We start from the raw sequence: 17,786 nt of genomic DNA, 5'->3' as shown, positions 1-17,786 counted from the left end.
AGACTAACTCTGAGAAATCATATTGACTTGCTGAGTCAATATTTTGTTCTGAGCCAATATGGCATTCAGAGTATCAATCTCAAGAACTCCTTTCTTCTGAGTTGTCCCATTGTTCACAGGATTTCTTTCAGAAGTGTACATGAATTGGTTATTTGCAACCATTTCAATGAGTTTCTGGGTTTCTTCAGGCGTCTTCTTCAGATGAAGAGATCCACCAGCAGGGTTGTCCAATGACATCTTGGACAGTTCAGACAGACCATCATAGAATATACATATGATGCTCGATTCTGAAAGCATGCTAGAAGGACACCTTCTGATCAATTGCTTGTATCTTTCCCAAGCTTCATAGAGGGATTCGCCTTCCTTCTGTCTGAAGGTTTTCACTTTCACTCTAAGCTTACTCAATTTTTGAGGTGGAAAGAACTTTGCCAAGAAGGCATTGACCAGCTTTTTCCAAGAGTTCAGAATTTCTTTAGGTTGTGAGTCCAACCATGTCCTAGCTCTGTCTCTTACTGCAAAGGGGAAAAGCATAAGTCTGTAGACCTCAGGGTCAACCCTATTGGTCTTGACAGTGTCACAGATTTGCAAGAATTCAGCTAGAAACTGATGAGGATTTCCATGATACTTGTAATTCTGCTGCATCAGAGAAACTAATTGAGGCTTAAGCTCAAAGTTGTTTTCTCCAATTGTAGGAATTGAGATGCTCCTTCCACAGAAGTCAGAAGAGGGTGCAGTGAAGTCACCAAGCATCTTCCTTGAATTGTTGGCATTGTTGTTATTTTTGGCTGCCATGTCTTCTTCCTTTTCAAAAATTTCTGTCAGGTCCTCTCCAGAAAGTTGTGCTTTAGCTTCTCCTAGCTTCCTCTTCAAGGTCCTTTCAGGCTCAGGATCAGCTTCAACAAGAATACCTTTGTCTTTGTTCCTACTCATATGAAAGAGAAGAGAACAAGAAAGTATGAAATCCTCTATGTCACAATATAGAGATTCCTTGAGGTGTAAGAGGAAAATAGGAACAGAGGGATGAGGTAGGTAGGTAAGAATTCGAACATATGAAGAAGGAGAGATAGTCCGAACTGCTAATTGAGGAGGAGTGTAGTCCTTAAATAGAAAAAGGTGAGGAGGAAGAAGAATTTTCGAAAACAAAATTAAAAATTTAAATTAATTAAAAGGAATTTTGAAAAAGTGGTTGATGGTTTTCGAAAATTAATAGTGAGAAAGTAGTTAAGTGATTTTGAAAAAAGATTTTGAAATTAGCAATAAAAAAGATATGATTGAAAATTATTTTGAAAAAGATGTGATTGAGAAGGTATGATTGAAAAACAATTTGAAAAGATTTTAAATTAATGATATGATTGGAAATTAATTACTTGGCTAACAAGAAATTTAAAAGATATGATTCTAAAATTCAAATATTGAATCTTTCTTAATAAGCAAGTAACAACTTGAAATTTTTGAATAAAATCATTAATTGTAGCAAGGATTTTCAAAAATATTGAAAAATAATTTAAAAATTTTGATTTTAAAAAAGATATGATTGATAAGAGAGGATATGAAAAAGATAAGATTTTGAAAAATTAGTTTTAAAACTTTCAAAATTGAAAAAGATTTGAATTGAAAACAAAATTACCTCCTTGCTGCTATCCTGGCGTTTAAACGCCAGTTTTCCTTCTTCACTGGGCGTTTTGAACGCCTAGCTTTTTCTCTATAATTCCTCTACTGCATGATCTGAATCTTCAATTCTCTGTGCTATTGACTTGAAAAGATATATTTTTGAATTTTTTTAATGATGAGAGAGAAAAACAACAGAATGAAATTAAACATGAAAAACTAAGGTTAAATAAACAATGCATGCAAGAACACATTTTTGAAAATTTTTCAGGAAAACAAAGACATGCAAGACACCAAACTTAGAAGTTTGTATACTAGGGACAATAACAATTTGAAAGTGCATATGAAAAATAACAAAAGACACAAAACAAGAGAATTTAAAGATCAGACCCAATAAAATCACCAAGAACGACTTGAAGATTATTGAAGAACCTAATGCATATATTCGAAAAATACAGGAACATTAAAAAATTAAAAACATGCAAGACACCAAACTTAAAATGTGACACTAGACTCAAACAAGAAACATAAATTAATTTTTTTTTGTATTTTTCAAAAATTATTTGGAAAAAGAAAATAAGGAATTCAAAATTCTTAATGAGAATTCCAGGAATCATGCAATGTTAGTCTGAAACTCCGGTCTAGAAATTAGACATGGCTTACTAGCCAGCCAAGCTTTCAGTGAAAGCTTTGGTCTAAAACACTAGACATGGCCAATGGCCAGCCAAGCTTCAGCAAACATTACATACAACAACTAAATTGATGAGAAAGACAAAGAAGCTCTTCTAAGGATAAGTGAAACCTCGGTCCAAAAAAAAATTAGACATGGCTTAACAGCCAGCCAAAATTCAACGTATCTCATGAAACTCTAGAATTCATTCTTAAAAACTCTGAAGAACAAATTTATTTTTGAAAATTTTTTTTTCGAAAATAAAAAGCTAAAAAAAATAAAATTACCTAATCTGAGCAACAAGATGAACCGTCAGTTGTCCAAACTCGAACAATCCTCGGCAACGGCGCCAAAAACTTGATACACAGAATCGTGATCGCACACTTTTCACACAACTCCGTGCAGCTGACCAGCAAGTGCACTGGGTCGTCCAAGTAATACCTTACGTGAGTAAGGGTCGATCCCACGGAGATTGTTGGCTTGAAGCAAGCTATGGTCATCCTTGTAAATCTCAGTCAGGCGGATTCAAATGGTTATGGGATTTTGAAAATTAAAATATAATTAAAACAGAAAATAAGATAGAAGCACTTATGTAATTCATTCATGGGATTTCAGATAAGCGTATGAAGATGCTTTATTCCTTCTAAACCTCTGCTTTCCTATTGCCTTCATCCAATCATTCATACTCCCTTCCATGGCTAGCTGTATGTTGGGGGATCACCGTTGTCAATGGCTACCATCCGTCCTCTTAGTGAAAATGGTCCAAATGCACTGTCACCGTACGGCTAATCATCTGTCGGTTCTCACTCATGTTGGAATAGGATCCATTGATCCTTTTGCATCTGTCACTATGCCCAACACTCGCGAGTTTGAAGCTCGTCACAGTCATCGCATCCCAAATCCTACTCGGAATACCACAGACAAGGTTTAGACTTTCTGGATCTCAGGAATGACCGCCAATAATTCTAGCCTATACCACCAAGGTTCTAATCTTAGATTAGAAACCCAAGAGATATGTATTCAAGCTCGTTTTCATGTAGAACGGAAGTGGTTGTCAGGCACGCGTTCATAGGTGAGAATGGTGATGAGTGTCACTAGTTCATCACATTCATCATGTTGAAGTGCGAATGGATATCTTGGAGAAGAAGTAGGCGTGAATTGAATAGAAAAACAATAGTAATTGCAATAATTCATGAAGAACAGCAGAGCTCCACACCTTGATCTATGGGGTGTAGAAACTCCACCGTTGAAAATACATAAGTGAAAATAGGGTAGACATGGCCGAGTGGCCAGCCTCCCATGGAGGTCTCAGAACATAAAAACTACATAATGTGTTCCAGAGATGATCCGAAGATGAAAATACAATAGTAAAAGGTCCTATTTATAATGAACTAGTAGCCTAGGGTTTACAGAAATAAGCAATTAATGCATAAATCCACTTCCGGGCCCACTTGGTGTGTGCTTGGGCTGAGCATTGAAGTTTTCACATGTAGAGACTTTTCTTGGAGTTAATCGCCAGCTTTGGTGCCAGTTTGGGCGTTTAACTCCAGTTTTTATGCCAGTTCTGGCGTTTAACGCCAGAATAGGGTAGAAAGTTGAGGTTTAAACGCCAGTTTGCATTATCAAATCTCGGGTAAAGTAATGACTATTATATATTACTGGAAAGCCCAGGATGTCTACTTTCCAAAGAAATTCAGAGAGCGCCAATTTGGCTTCTTTAGCTCCAGAAAATGCATTTAGAGTGCAGGGAGGTTAGAATCAAACAGCATCTGCAGTCCTTTTTCAGCTTCCGAATCAGATTTTTGCTCAGGTCCCTGAATTTCAGCTAGAAAATACCTGAAATCACAGAAAAACACACAAACTCATAGTAAAGTCTAGAAATGTGATTTTTATTTAAAAACTAATAAAAATATAATAAAAAGTAACTAAAACATACTAAAAACTACCTAAAAACAATGTCAAAAGCATATAAATTATCCGCTCATCAATTACTCGGAGCAGTATTAAGATGGCACATATGGGGGAGGCTTTATATCGAACTGCCCAGGATCTTCCCATTCATGCAACAAATGCTTTTATGGAGGAGGCTAAATTAGAGTTTGACAGAATCAAGGGGTTGAAGGAGGAGCTTGAGGTGAAGGTGGTGAAGCTGGAAAAAGAGTTGGAGTGTGAGAAGACTCGGGCTACTGCTGCGGTGGCTTCTGTGAACTTGGTTGAGGAGATAGCTTTGAAGCATAAAGAGATCTATGTCCTAACTTATGGGGAGATGATAGAGCTCAAGGAGAGGTTGAAATCTGCCTAGGCCGACTATGCCGAGCTCCAGGGTCATCTTGTAGGTAGCGTGAATGCTGCTTATGAGAATTTGAAGGCTCAGGTTCGAGTTCTTGCGCCCGATCTCGACCTTACCCTATTTAGCTTGGACAACACTGCAGTGGATGGTAAGATTGTCCCTGATGGCTCGGATGATGATGATGTGGATGTAGACCCTCCTCCTGTGCCATCTGCCAAGGCCCTTGCTGCCCCGGCTTCTTCAGTTCCTGCTACTGAGGTCGGCCAGCCCGAGTCTGACACTGACGTCCAGATCTTGAACCGGGATAATGGGACTGTAGATGAAGTACCTCTTTAGACTCGTCCTTCTTTGCCCCAAGATACTGCTACTGGGGAGTCCTTGCATCCTTTATAGTTTTTCTTTATGTATTGTGTATAGCCCGATCTGTGGGCTTTTGAACTCTTTATTTTTTGTAACTTGTGGTCTTGACTTGGATATTTTGGTTGCTTTTCTATAGCAACTCTATGTAGAAAAACAAATTAGCATTTTGAGCTCTCAGAGGTCGACTTCTTGGGTGGCCTCTTGAGCCTTTTGTTATAGTGGCTTTGTTCCTTTGCGATATGCTTGTTTGTTATAGTGGCTTTGTTCCTTTGCGATATGCTTGTCTGCATTTTTTGACACTTTTCTGGAATCTTGAGAGTGTTAGAATCTTACTGTCTGACCTCTTTTGATTGCCTTTGTGCTTTATTTCCTGCTTTAGTTGAAGCTAGCTTTGTTCAACTAGTCTTTTTTGCATTCTTTCATATAATACTTGTAGATTGATTTTATTGAGGTCATGGCTTTCTAGGTTTGACTTGAATCTCTTATAGTGCATGCCTTTTGTCGGCCGATTTCTTCATCTCAGTCTGTTCGAAGTTATTTCTAGTAATCCATTTTATTTGGACCTTTGCCAGGTATCTTTTATGGATTACTTTATAACTTTTTGTAGTTTGTCGGGCTGACTTCATCATGTCGGTCCCTTCTAAGTTATTTCTACTAATCCATTTTATTTGAACCTTAGTCAGGTCTCTTTTATGGATTATTTTTTATAACTTTTGTAGTTTTGTCGGGCCGACTTCATCATGTCGGTCCCTTCTAAGTTATTTCTAGTAATCCATTTTATTTGGACCTTTGTCAGGTCTCTTTTATGGATTACTTTTTATAACTTTTGTAGTTTTGTCGGGCCGACTTCATCATGTCGGTCCGTTCTAAGTTATTTCTAGTAATCCTCTTTTTTAGGGATGGCCAGGCCTCTTTCTAGGGATTACTTTTTATAACTTTTGTTGTTTGTAGTCGACTGGTCCGACTTCTTTATGTCAGTCCGTTTTTAAGTTATTTCTAGCAATCCATTTTTATTGAGGCCTCGTCAGGTCTCTTCCTATGGATTACTTTTTGATAACTTCTTGCATTATTCTATTTTTGCTTTTCATCTTGCCGATTTTGTAGAATTTGAGTTTGATCCTCACTTGGTCGACCTTTGATGAATTCAGTTTTCATCTTTGTTGATCTTTATCGTGATCGAGCAGTGAGTTTGGTTTTCATTTTTTGCCGATCTGTAGCTTTATAATCGGGCGATGAATTTTTTGCGTTTCAGATTAATGCGTCTTGATAAGGAGGATTTGTAGAAAATCTGAAAAAGCTTTATAGAAAATATGCAAATATATACATGTGGGTGTTTACCCTTCTAAGTCGGGTAATTTTATAGATCTTGGCGTGGTGCCTCGTTAAAAAACCTTTTCAGGAAAAAGAGTGCACCTTGACTTAAGATCTTTATTACCTCTAACTTTAATACCTTCTTAGGTTGCAGGCATGCCATGACCTTGGTAGCTCTCGCCCTTCTAGTTCGGACACCCTGTAGTAGCGTTTTCCTAGTACCTCTGTGACTCGGTAGGGTCCTTTCCAATTAGCTGCTAGCTTCCCCTCTCCCGGTCGACTTGTTCCGATATCATTTCGGATTAGGATGAGGTCGTTGCTGGCAAAGCTTTCCTGTACTACCTTTTGATTGTATCTTGAGGCCATTCAATGTTTTAACGCCTCTTCTTTGATCCGAGCTCTTTCTCGGATTTCTGGATGTAGGTCGAGTTTTTCCCTTTAAAGTTGGGAGTTGGCCTCTTCGCTGTAGTGGATCACTCTGGGCGATCCTTCTTCGACCTCCACTAGGATCATTGCCTCCGTTCCGTAAGCTAATCGGAAAGGTGATTCCTTTGTGGTGGAGTGTGGAGTTATCCGATATGCACATAGGACTTGTGAGAGCTCCTCAGCCCAGGCTCCCTTCATGTCCTGTAATCTCCATTTTAACCCAGCCTTATGACTTTGTTGGCAGCTTCTTCTTGTCCATTAGCCTGGGGGTGTTCTACGGATGTGAATTGGTGCTTTATTTTCAAGTCGGCCACCAATTTTCTGAAGCTTGCGTCTGTAAATTGGGTGCCATTATCTGTGGTTATGGAGTATGGAACCCCAAACCTTGTGACAATGTTTCTATATAGAAGTTTTCTACTTCTTTGAGCAGTGGCGTTAGCTAGGGGCTCTGCCTCAATCCACTTTGTGAAATAATCTACCCCAACAATGAGGAACTTGACCTGTCCTGATCCTTGGGGGAAGTGCCCAAGGAGGTCGAGTCCCCATTTTCTGAATGGCCAGGGTGAGGTTACACTGATGAGTTCTTCTGGTGGGACGATGTGGAAATTAGCGTGTTTCTGACATGGTGGACATGTCTTTACGAACTCTGTTGCTTCCTTTTGTAAAGTTGGCCAATAGAATCCGACTCGGAGTACTTTTTTGGTGAGGGCTTGTGCTCCGAGATAGTTGCCACAGATACCACTGTGTATCTCTTCTAAAACTTCCTTTGTGTTGGAAGTCGGCACACATTTTAACAGTGGTGTTGAAATCCCTCTCTTGTATAGAGTATTGTTTATGATGGTGTAGTATTGTGCCTCCCATTTTAACCTCTTTGCCTCCTTTTTATCTGCAGGGAGTATTTCTATTTTGAGGTAGTTAATTATGGGCGTCATCCATCCTTGATCCAGACCCATTATGGCTAGGACCTTTTCTTCTTCCGAAATTGACAGGTTCTGTAGTATCTCCTGAATGAGGCTTCTATTGTTGCCCCCTGGTTTGGTGCTGGCTAGTTTTGAGAGTGCATCAGCTCGAGCATTCTGTTCCCGGGTATGTGGCGGACCTCGTATTCCCCAAGTTGTCCGAGCTGTTTCCTGGTTTTGTCCAAGTACTTTTTCATGGTGGGATCCTTGGCTTGGTAGCTTTCTGCTATTTGCGAGGTGACTACTTGTGAGTCACTGAAGATGATAAGCTTCTGAGCTCCGACCTCCTTAGCCAGCTTTAAACCAGCTAGTAATGCCTCTTATTCAGCTTGATTGTTTGAGGCAGGAAATTTGAACTTAAGGGAAAGTTCGATTTGGGTTCCCTGATTGCTTTCTATTATTACACCTGCCCCACTCCCGGTTTTGTTCGAGGAGCCGTCTACGTAGAGATTCCATTCTGTAGGAATTTCCGGGGTGTCAGTAAACTTTAGAATTTCCAGGTACTGTGATTTGATGGCTGTCCGCGCTTCATATTGAATGTCGTATTCAGACAACTCGACTGCCCATTGTAAGATTCTTCCTGCCAAATCTGTTTTCTGCAAAATGCCTTTTATGGGCTGGCTGGTCCGAACCTTGATGATGTGGGCTTGAAAATATGGGCGAAGTCGTCGAGATGTTAGTATGAGAGCATAGGTGAATTTTTCTATTTTTTGGTAGTTTAGTTCGGACCCTTGTAGTGCTTTGCTAATGAAGTATATAGGTTATTACCCGCTTTCATCCACTCTAACCAATGCTGAGGCTACTGCCCGATTTTCTACTGCGAGGTACAATACAAGTGGTTCTCCTTCCCGTGGCCGAGTTAGAATAGGTGGTTGTCCCAGAAACCTTTTGAAATCCTGGAAAGCTTGCTCGCACTCCATTATTCATTCAAACCTCTTTCCCTTCCTTAAAGTGGCGTAGAAGGAGAGAGATCTTATTGCTGATCCGGCTAGAAATCTAGACAAGGCTGCTAATCTTCCATTGAGTTATTGTACCTCTTTGACACAGGTCGGGCTCTTCATGTCGAGTATAGCCCGGCATTTATCCAAATTTACCTCGATTCCTCTTTGTGTGAGCATGAAACCCAAGAATTTGCTAGCTTCTACTGCGAAGGTGCATTTTGCAGGGTTAAGTCGTATGCCATGTCTTCTTATGGTGTCGAATACTTGGGTGAGGTCGGACAGTAATGATTCCTCGCTCTGTGTCTTTACTAACATGTCGTCCACGTATACTTCCATGACTTTCCCGATATGGTCTGTGAAGACTTTATTCATTAACCTTTGATAAGTGACTCCTGTATTTTTTAGTCCGAATGGCATGACGACGTAGCAGTAGTTTACTTTTGGGGTTAAGAAAGAAGTTTTTTCTTGATCAAGTGGGTACATTGGGATTTGATTATATCCCGAATAGGCGTCCATAAACAAGAGGTATTTGTATCTGGAGGAGGCATCCACCAGAGCATCGATACTTGGGAGTGGATAAGGATCTTTTGGGCAAGCTTTGTTGAGATCGGTGTAGTCAGTGCACATCTGCCACTTCCCATTTGATTTTTTCACCAAGACGACATTGGCTAGCCATAATGGGTACTTGACTTCTCTTATGAATCCTGCCTCTAGTAGAGCTTGTACTTGTTTTTCCACAGCTTGGGATCGTTCTGGCCTGAGCTTTCTACGTCTCTGCTGTACTGGCCAAGATCCTGGGTATACTGCCAGCTTATGGCACATTAGTTTGGGGTCTATGCCCGGCATGTCTGCGGCCTTCCATGCGAAGAGGTCGACATTATTTCTTAAGAACTGTGTGAGGGACTCCTTTACGTCTCTTTTTTAGGATTGTGCCGATATTGGTTGTTTTATTTGGGACATCTCCGATATGGACTTTTTCTATTTCGCCTTCGGGTTGTGGACGAAGTTCTTCCCGGCCTCGAACTCCCCCGACTTCGATGGTGTGGATTTCTTCTCCTCTACCTCTAAGGTTCAGACTTTCGTTGTAACAGCGGTGCGCTATCTTCTGGTCTGCTTTTATCGTAGCTATCCCTTCTGTGGTTGGGAACTTCATGCACAAATGTGGAGTCGAGACTACTGCGCCGAGCTGATTTAACATTGTCCGACCTATCAGGGCATTGTAGGCTGAACTCACGTTGACCACGATGTAGTCTATGTTGAGTGTTTTTCACCGGTTTCTTTTTCCAAAGGTTGTGTACAGTGAGATGTATCCAAGTGGTTAGATTGGAGTGTCTCCTAGCCCGAATAAGCTGTTTGGGTATGCTCTGAGTTCCTTTTCCTCTAGGCCGAGTTTATCGAAGGCAGTTTTAAACAGTATGTCAGCCGAGCTTCCCTGGTCCACCAGTGTGCGGTGGAGATTAGCATTGGCCAATATGATAGTGATGACCATGGGATCGTTATGTCCTGAGATGACGCCAGCTGCGTCCTCTTTGGTGAAGGTGATAGTGGGGAGGTCGGGTACTCCTTCTCCTCCCTCGACATCATATACTTCTTTCAGATATCTTTTACGAGATGATTTAGAGATTCCTCCTCCTACAAATCCTCCGTGTATCATGTGGACATGTCTATCCGGGGTACGAGGTGGTCGTTCAGTTCGTCCGACCTCTTCATCCCTTTTTCTTTTCCTTGCTCATTTGTTTTGCGGGCTAAGTATTGATCTAGTCTTCCCTCTCTCACTAATTTTTCTATGACATTCTTCAAATCGAAGCACTCGTTGGTGGGATGTCCATAGATTCGATGGTATTCACAGTATTTCGTCCGATTTCCTCCTCCTTTCTTGCTTTTGAGTGGGCGAGGTGGGGTATCTTTCAGTGTGGCATACTTCTCGATAAACATCTACAAGAGACACCCGAAGAGGGGTGTAATTATGGTATTTTTTGATCTTTTCCCCATGCTAATCTTCTTTTTTCTTGGACTCTTTATCCTTATCTCGTGAAGACTAGGAGAATCCAGACTTTGAGGTCTCTCCTAGTCGGGAGTTTTCCTCCATGTTGATGTACTTTTCTGCTCGCTGTTGCACTTTATTCAGAGATGTGGGATGTTTTTTCGATATGGAGTGACTAAAAGGTCCCTCTCGCAAGCCATTGATGAGACCCATAATGGCTACTTCTGTTGGTAGACTTTGTATATCTAGACATGCTTTGTTGAATCTTTCGATGTAGCTACGAAGACTTTCCCGATCTCCTTGCTTGATCCCTAATAGGCTTGGGGCGTGTTTAGTTTTGTCCTTCTGGATGGAGAATCTGGTTAGAAATTTTTTGGCTAAGTCGTCAAAGCTTGTGATGGACCTGGTGGGCAGATTGTCGAACCATTTAATTGCTGTCTTCGTCAAGGTAGTCGGGAAGGCTTTGCACCGAGTTGCATCTGAGGCATCAGTGAAATACATTCTACTTCTGAAATTATTGAGATGATGGCTGGGATTTGATGTGCCATCATACGGAGTCATGTAGGGGGTTTGAAGTCTTTTGGGATTTTGGCCTTCATGATTTCTTTGGTGAATGGGTCTTGATCCTTGCGGGGGCTATCTTCATGATTGGATCGGATAGTTTTAGCTTTGAGGTCGGCTTCAATCTTTAGAGCTTGTCCTCTAGCTCCCTTTGATATTCAACCTCATTTTCGAGTTGTTTGAGGCGATCTTGGAGTGCCCCCATGACTCCTGTGTTTAGTGAGTTCTTATCTTTGTTAGGCTGAGAAGTATCGTCTAGTGTGACCTCTGCGTTCTTATGCGGTGTTCTGTTCTCTAAATCAGAATTGTGGTCGTTGTCAAGGTTGTCTGCCATGATGATGGGATGACTTCCAGGTCCCCGGCAACAACGCCAATGTTCCGAGGGTTACCTGAAACTGTAGGTCGATCTCGGACGAGATCTTCTGTGCTGGTCAGAGATGGTGTATCTGACTTGTGGGTGGTGGCTGGTGTTGCCGCGTCTGACTTGTTAGATGGGTAATGCTGCTGATCCTTTGTCACCGGAGGGTGGTGGTACCTGCAAGGGACTCCGATGCCTAAGTTAGCAAGGGTATTAAGCAGGTATTTTGTAGAATCAGAGTATGAGTTATACCTGGGTACTCTAGTGTATTTATAATGTTTGTAGAGTGATCTTTCTGGGGATAAGATAGTTATCTTATCTTATCTTTGAGTGAAGTCATCTTTATCTTTAAGGGAACTGCCCTTATCCTTCTAGACTTGGGCTGCCTTTGGATTTGGGTCGCATTCCTCTATTTGGGCCTGCTTCGGGCCTCTATTCTTGATTTGGCCAACCTCTTTTAGAAGAGATCAGGGATTCCAGACCTAAACAGGTCGGTCGCTTTGTCTTTAAGCAGCCTGGGTCGTACATCTCGACCTAGGATATGAACAGAAAGTGTCAGAATTACCTTTTGATCTGCATGTACATACTCCGCATCAGACAGTTATAACTAGGTCAAGTTGTAGACAAGTAGGTTTCAAGCTTGAGGGTAGAGACTTTGTGCATGATTTGATCTGTTTACCAATGGTGGGGTTAGAGATGATTTTGGGGTTTGATTGGTTGTCGAAGAATCGGGTTTTGTTGGATTATTTTGAACGGACAATTAGGTTTATGCCAGACGGAGAAAATAGAGCAGTGGTAGCTACAGGATATTACCTGAACTTTGTAATGGTGCATTATAGTGGGGAGGAGTGTTAGGGTTATATTCTGTTGGTTGCTATGTGTTGGGTGATGCTCAGAACTTGGGTCATATACCGGTGGTTAGAGAATTTCCGGAAGTATTCCCGGAAGATATCCCTGAGTTCCCGCCTCAAAAGGAAATTGAATTTGCGATTGAATTGGTGCCGGGAGCCAGACCAGTATCGATTGTGCCTTATAGGATGGCTCCGATAGAGCTGGCAGAGTTAAAGACTCAGTTGGAAGAGCTTTTGAACAAGAGGTTCATTCGACCGAGTGTATCACCATGGGGAGCGCCAGTTTTATTGGTAAAGAAGAAAGATGGAAGAATGTGATTATGTGTGGATTACCGACAGCTGAACAAAGTGACTGTGAAGAACAAGTACCTACTGCTAAGGATAGATGACTTGATGGATCAATTACAAGGAGCTGGAGTGTTTTCCAAGATAGATTTGAGATCCGGTTACTATCAGATAAGGGTGAAGGAGGTTGATATTCCTAAGATTGCATTTAGAACATGCTATGGACACTACGAGTTTACGGTAATGTCTTTTGGGTTAACGAATGCACCTGCTGTTTTCATGGATTACATGTACAGAGTCTTTCCTCCCTTTCTGGACAAATTCGTGGTGGTTTTTATAGATGACATCTTAATTTATTCCAAGACGATGAAAGAGCATGAGGAGCACTTGAGGATTGTGCTGCAAATCCTAAAGAAGCGAAAGTTGTATGCTAACTTATCGAAGTGTAAGTTCTGGAAGGAGGAGGTAAAGTTCTTAGGCCACGTGGTGAGTAAAGGAGGAATAGCTGTAGATCCTTCTAAGGTAGAAGCGGTGATGGAATGGGAAAGACCGATGACTGTGACGGAGGTCAGAAGCTTCTTGGGTTTAGCTGGATATTACCGAAGATTCATTGAAGGATTTTCCCGGATTGCATTACCGATGACGAAGTTAACAAGGAAAGAAGTGCCATTCTTGTGGACGTCGGAGTGCGAAGAGAGTTTTCAGACTTTAAAGCAGAAGTTAACTTCAGCACCTGTTCTAATCTTACCAGAACCGCATAAACTGTTTGAGGTATATTGTGATGCGTCACTGAAGGGTTTGGGTTGCGTGTTAATGCAACATCGGAATGTGGTGGCTTACACATCGTGTCAGCTGAGACCGCATGAGGTGAATTACCCCACTCATGACTTGGAATTAGCGGCGATTATTTTTGCATTAAAGATTTGGAGGCACCACTTGTACGGAGTAAAGTTTAGCATCTTTTCTGATCATAAGAGTCTCAAGTACATCTTTGATCAGAAAGAGCTTAATATACGCCAGAGGAGGTGGATGGAGTTGCTTAAAGATTATGATTTCAAATTGAGTTATCACCCTAGAAAGGTGAACGTGGTAGCAGACGCTTTTAGTCGGAAATCTCTAACAATAGCTTGGATGAGGATTAAGGAAGATGAGCTAGTAGATAAGTTCATGGATCTTAAGCTAGACATTGGTGAAGTTGCCAGAAGAGCTTGCTTGAATCTGTTGTAGATCTCAAGTACGTTTAAGACAGAGATTCATAGGGCTCAGCAAGATGAGCAAAAGCTTCAACAATTGTTTCAACCAGTTGGTGATAAGAGGCGCAAAGAATTCACTAAGGATGATGAAGGGTTATGGAGATACAATGGAAGGATTTGCACACCGGATGTTGGGAGTTTGAGGTGAGACTTGCTGTCGGAAGCTCACAACAGTGGGTTTTCTATTCATCCCGGAAGCACGAAGATGTACTATGACTTAAAGAAGATGTTCTGGTGGCCTGGGATGAAGGGTGATGTAGCAACAGTGGTATCCAAGTGTCTAATTTGCCAGAAAGTGAAGATAGAGCATCATAAACTGTCGGGAATGCTACAACCACTTGAGATTCCTCAGTGGAAGTGGAAAGGAATTGCGATGGATTTCGTGATTGGCTTACCGAGAACTAGGTCGGGATTTGATGCGATTTGGGTTATCGTGGATCGCTTGACCAAATCCACTCATTTTCTGCCTATCCGAGTAAACTGTTCTATGGAGGAGTTGCCAAGATTATACATTAGGGAGATAGTAAGGTTGCATGGTGTGCCATCGAGCATAGTGTCGGACCGTGATCCCCAATTCACTTCAAGGTTTTGGGGAGCTTTCCAAAGAGCTTTCGGTACAAAGCTGGTGCATGAAATTGTGATTCACACTTTTCACAACTCCGCACAACTAACCAACAAGTGCACTGGGTCATCCTAGTAATACCTTACGTGAGTAAGGGTCGATCCCATGGAGATTGTCGGCTTGAAGCAAGCTATGGTCATCTTGTAAATCTCAGTCAGGCAGATTCAATTGGTTATGAGGTTTAAATAATTAAAAGATAAATAAAACATAAAATAAAATAAAGATACTTATGTAATTCATTGGTGGGAATTTCAGATAAGCATTTGGAGATGCTTTGTCGCCTCTAAACCTTTGCTTTCCTATTGTCTTCTTCCAATCATGCGTGCTCCCTTCCATGGCAAGCTGTATGATCCTGTCGGATGAAAAATACCAGGTACGATCTCTGCACGGGTAACTAACTGTCAGATTTCTCGTCTCGGATGAAAAATACCAGGTATAGCTACCGCACCGCTAATCATCTGTTGGTTCTCACTAGCGTCGGAATAGGACCCTTGTCCTTTTGCACACTGTCACTGCGCCCAACATTCGCAAGTTTGAAGCTCGTCACAGTCATCCCTTCCCAGATCCTACTCGGAATACCACAGACAAGGTTTAGACTTTCCGGATCTCAGGAATGCTGCCAATGGTTCTAGCCTATACCACGAAGGTTCTGATCTCAGATTTGGATGCTCTGTTGTCAGGAGAGACGATGCGAATAGTGGATTAGAGGCCTAAGAGAATATACTCTGGCTGTTGTCTAATGACTACGTTAAACATCATGTAGACCGCTTGTGGTTGTCAGGCACGCGGATCTTGGCTAAGCGGGTAACGAAGATAGTGGGTGATTGTCACGGGTCACCCCTTCATTCTGACTTAACTGAATTAAGTACGAGATTATATCTTGGAGAAGAAGTAGGCGTGAATTGAAAGAGAAACAAGAGTACTTGCATTAATTCATGAAGAACAGCAGAGCTCCGCACCTTAATCTATGAGGTGTGAAAACTCCACCGTTGAAAATACATAAGAGAAAATAGTCTAGACATGGTCGAATGGCTAGCCTCCATTGTCTAAGGACTAAACATCCAGAGATGATAAAAGTCCTCTAATACAATAGTAAAAAGTGCTATTTATACTAAACTAGTTACTAGGGTTTACAGAAAATGAGTAACTAAGTGCAGATAGTGCAGAAATCCACTTTTGGGGCTCACTTGGTGTGTGCTTGGGATGAGCATTGAAGCTTTTCACGTGCATAGGCCATTCTTGGAGTTAAACGCCAGCTTGGGTGCCAGTTTGGGCGTTTAACTCCAGTTCTGGTGCCAGTTCTGGCATTTTACTCCAGAAAAGGGTCTCAGGTGGGTGTTTGGACGCAAGTTTGGGCCATCAAATCTCGAGAAAATTATGGACTATTATACATTGCTAGAAAGCCCAAGATATCTACTTTCCAATGCAATTGTGAGTGCGCCAATTGGGTTTCTGTAGCTCTAGAAAATCTACTTCGAGTGCAGGAGGGTCAAAGTACTACCCTTTTGGGCGTTTAACGCCCAGCCAGGTACCCTGGCTGGCGTTTAAACGCTAGTTTTCCTTCCTCACTGGGTGTTTTGAACGCCCAGCTTTTTCTCTGTAATTCCTCTGCTGTATGTTCTGAATCTTCAATTCTCTGTATTATTGACTTGAAAAGACATAATTTTGAAAATTTTTTTGAATTTTTAATGATGAGAGAGAGCAACAACAAAATGAAACTAATCATGAATAACTAAGATCAAATAAACAATGCATGCAAGAACACGTTGAATGTCAAGATGAACATCAACACATAGTTTTAAGAAAAGAATGACATGCAAGACACCAGACTTAGAAATTTTCATTCTATAGACACTAATAATTCAAAAATGCATATGAAAAACAAGAAAAGACACCAAACAAGAGAATTTAAAGATCAGACCCAAGAAAATCATCAAGAATAACTTGAAGATCAATGAAGAATATAATGCATGAAAAATATTTCGAAAAATAAAAAGAAAATTCAAAAGATGCAATTGACACCAAACTTAAATTTGACACTAGACTCAAACAAGAAACAAAAAAATTTTTGGTCGTTATAGTTTTATAAAATTTTTTTTGGATTTTTCGAAAATTATTTTGGGAAAAGAAACATAAGAAAGTCAAAATTTTTAATACAAATTCCAAGAATCATGCAATGTTAGTCTAAAGCTTCAGTCTAAAAAGATTAGACATGGCTAGCCAAGCTTCAGCAGGACATTACAACAGCCAAATTGATGGAAATCAACCAGCTCCTGTGATGATAAAAGCATCATCTGAAACTCTAGAATTCATTCTTAAAAATTCTGAGTCATAGAATAATTTATTTTTTTCGAAAATAAAAAGCTTAAAAATAAAATAAAATTACCTAATCTAAGCAACAAGATGAACCGTCAGTTGTCCAAACTCGAACAATCCCCGGCAACGGCGCCAAAAACTTGGCGCACGAAGTTTTTGATTCACACTCTTCACAACTCCGATGTAACTAACCAGCAAGTGCACTGAGTCGTCCAAGTAATACCTTACGTGAGTAAGGGTCGATCCCACGGAGATTGTCGGCTTGAAGCAAGCTATGGTCATCCTTGTAAATCTCAGTCAGGTGGATTCAAATGGTTTTGAGGTATTGATAAATAAAATATAATTAAAATAGAAAATAAGATAGAAATACTTATGTAATTCATTGGTGGAATTTCAGATAAGCGTATGAAGATGCTTTGTTGCTTCAGAACTTCTACTTTCCTACTGCCTTCTTCCAACCATGCGTTACCTCCTTCCATGACAAGCTATATGATCCTCTCTGATGAAAATAATTCCATATGCACTGTCACCACACGGCTAATCATCTGTCGGTTCCCGCTAGCGTCGGAATAGGACCATTGTCCTTTTGCGCACTATCACTTGCGCCTTACATTCGCAGGTTTGAAGCTCGTCACAGTCATCCCTTCCCAGATCCTACTTGGAATACCACAAACAAGGTTTAGACTTTCTAGATCTCAGGAATGGCTGCCAATAATTCTAGCCTATACCACGAAGGTTCTAATCTTAGATTAGAAACCCAAGAGATACACACTCAAGCTATTGCTGATAGAACGAAAGTGTTTGTCAGGCACGCGTTCATAAGTGAGAATGATGATGAGTGTCACGGATCATCACATTTATCAGGTTGAAGTGCGAGTGAATATCTTAGAGAAGAAGTAGGCGTGAATTGAATAGAAAAACAATAGTACTTGTATTAATTCATGAAGAACAGCAGAGCTCCACACCTTAATCTATGGGGTGTAGAAACTCC

At 40.9% G+C, this 17,786-nt stretch overlaps 1 non-coding gene across 1 annotated transcript; it reads left to right on the top strand.

Moving 5' to 3' along the window:
* The first annotated feature begins 295 nt into the window (after window positions 1-295).
* LOC112781583 (small nucleolar RNA R71) lies at window positions 296-399 on the top strand. Its single transcript, XR_003192352.1, has one exon. It is a non-coding gene; the product is annotated as a small nucleolar RNA R71 (small nucleolar RNA).
* Window positions 400-17,786: the final 17,387 nt, after the last annotated feature.

This window comes from Arachis hypogaea, chromosome 19 (genome assembly GCF_003086295.3).
Source record: "Arachis hypogaea cultivar Tifrunner chromosome 19, arahy.Tifrunner.gnm2.J5K5, whole genome shotgun sequence".
Lineage (NCBI taxonomy): Eukaryota > Viridiplantae > Streptophyta > Magnoliopsida > Fabales > Fabaceae > Arachis > Arachis hypogaea.
The sequence above is the reverse complement of the archived record's forward strand: the minus strand, read 5'-3'. Positions and strand labels throughout refer to the sequence as shown.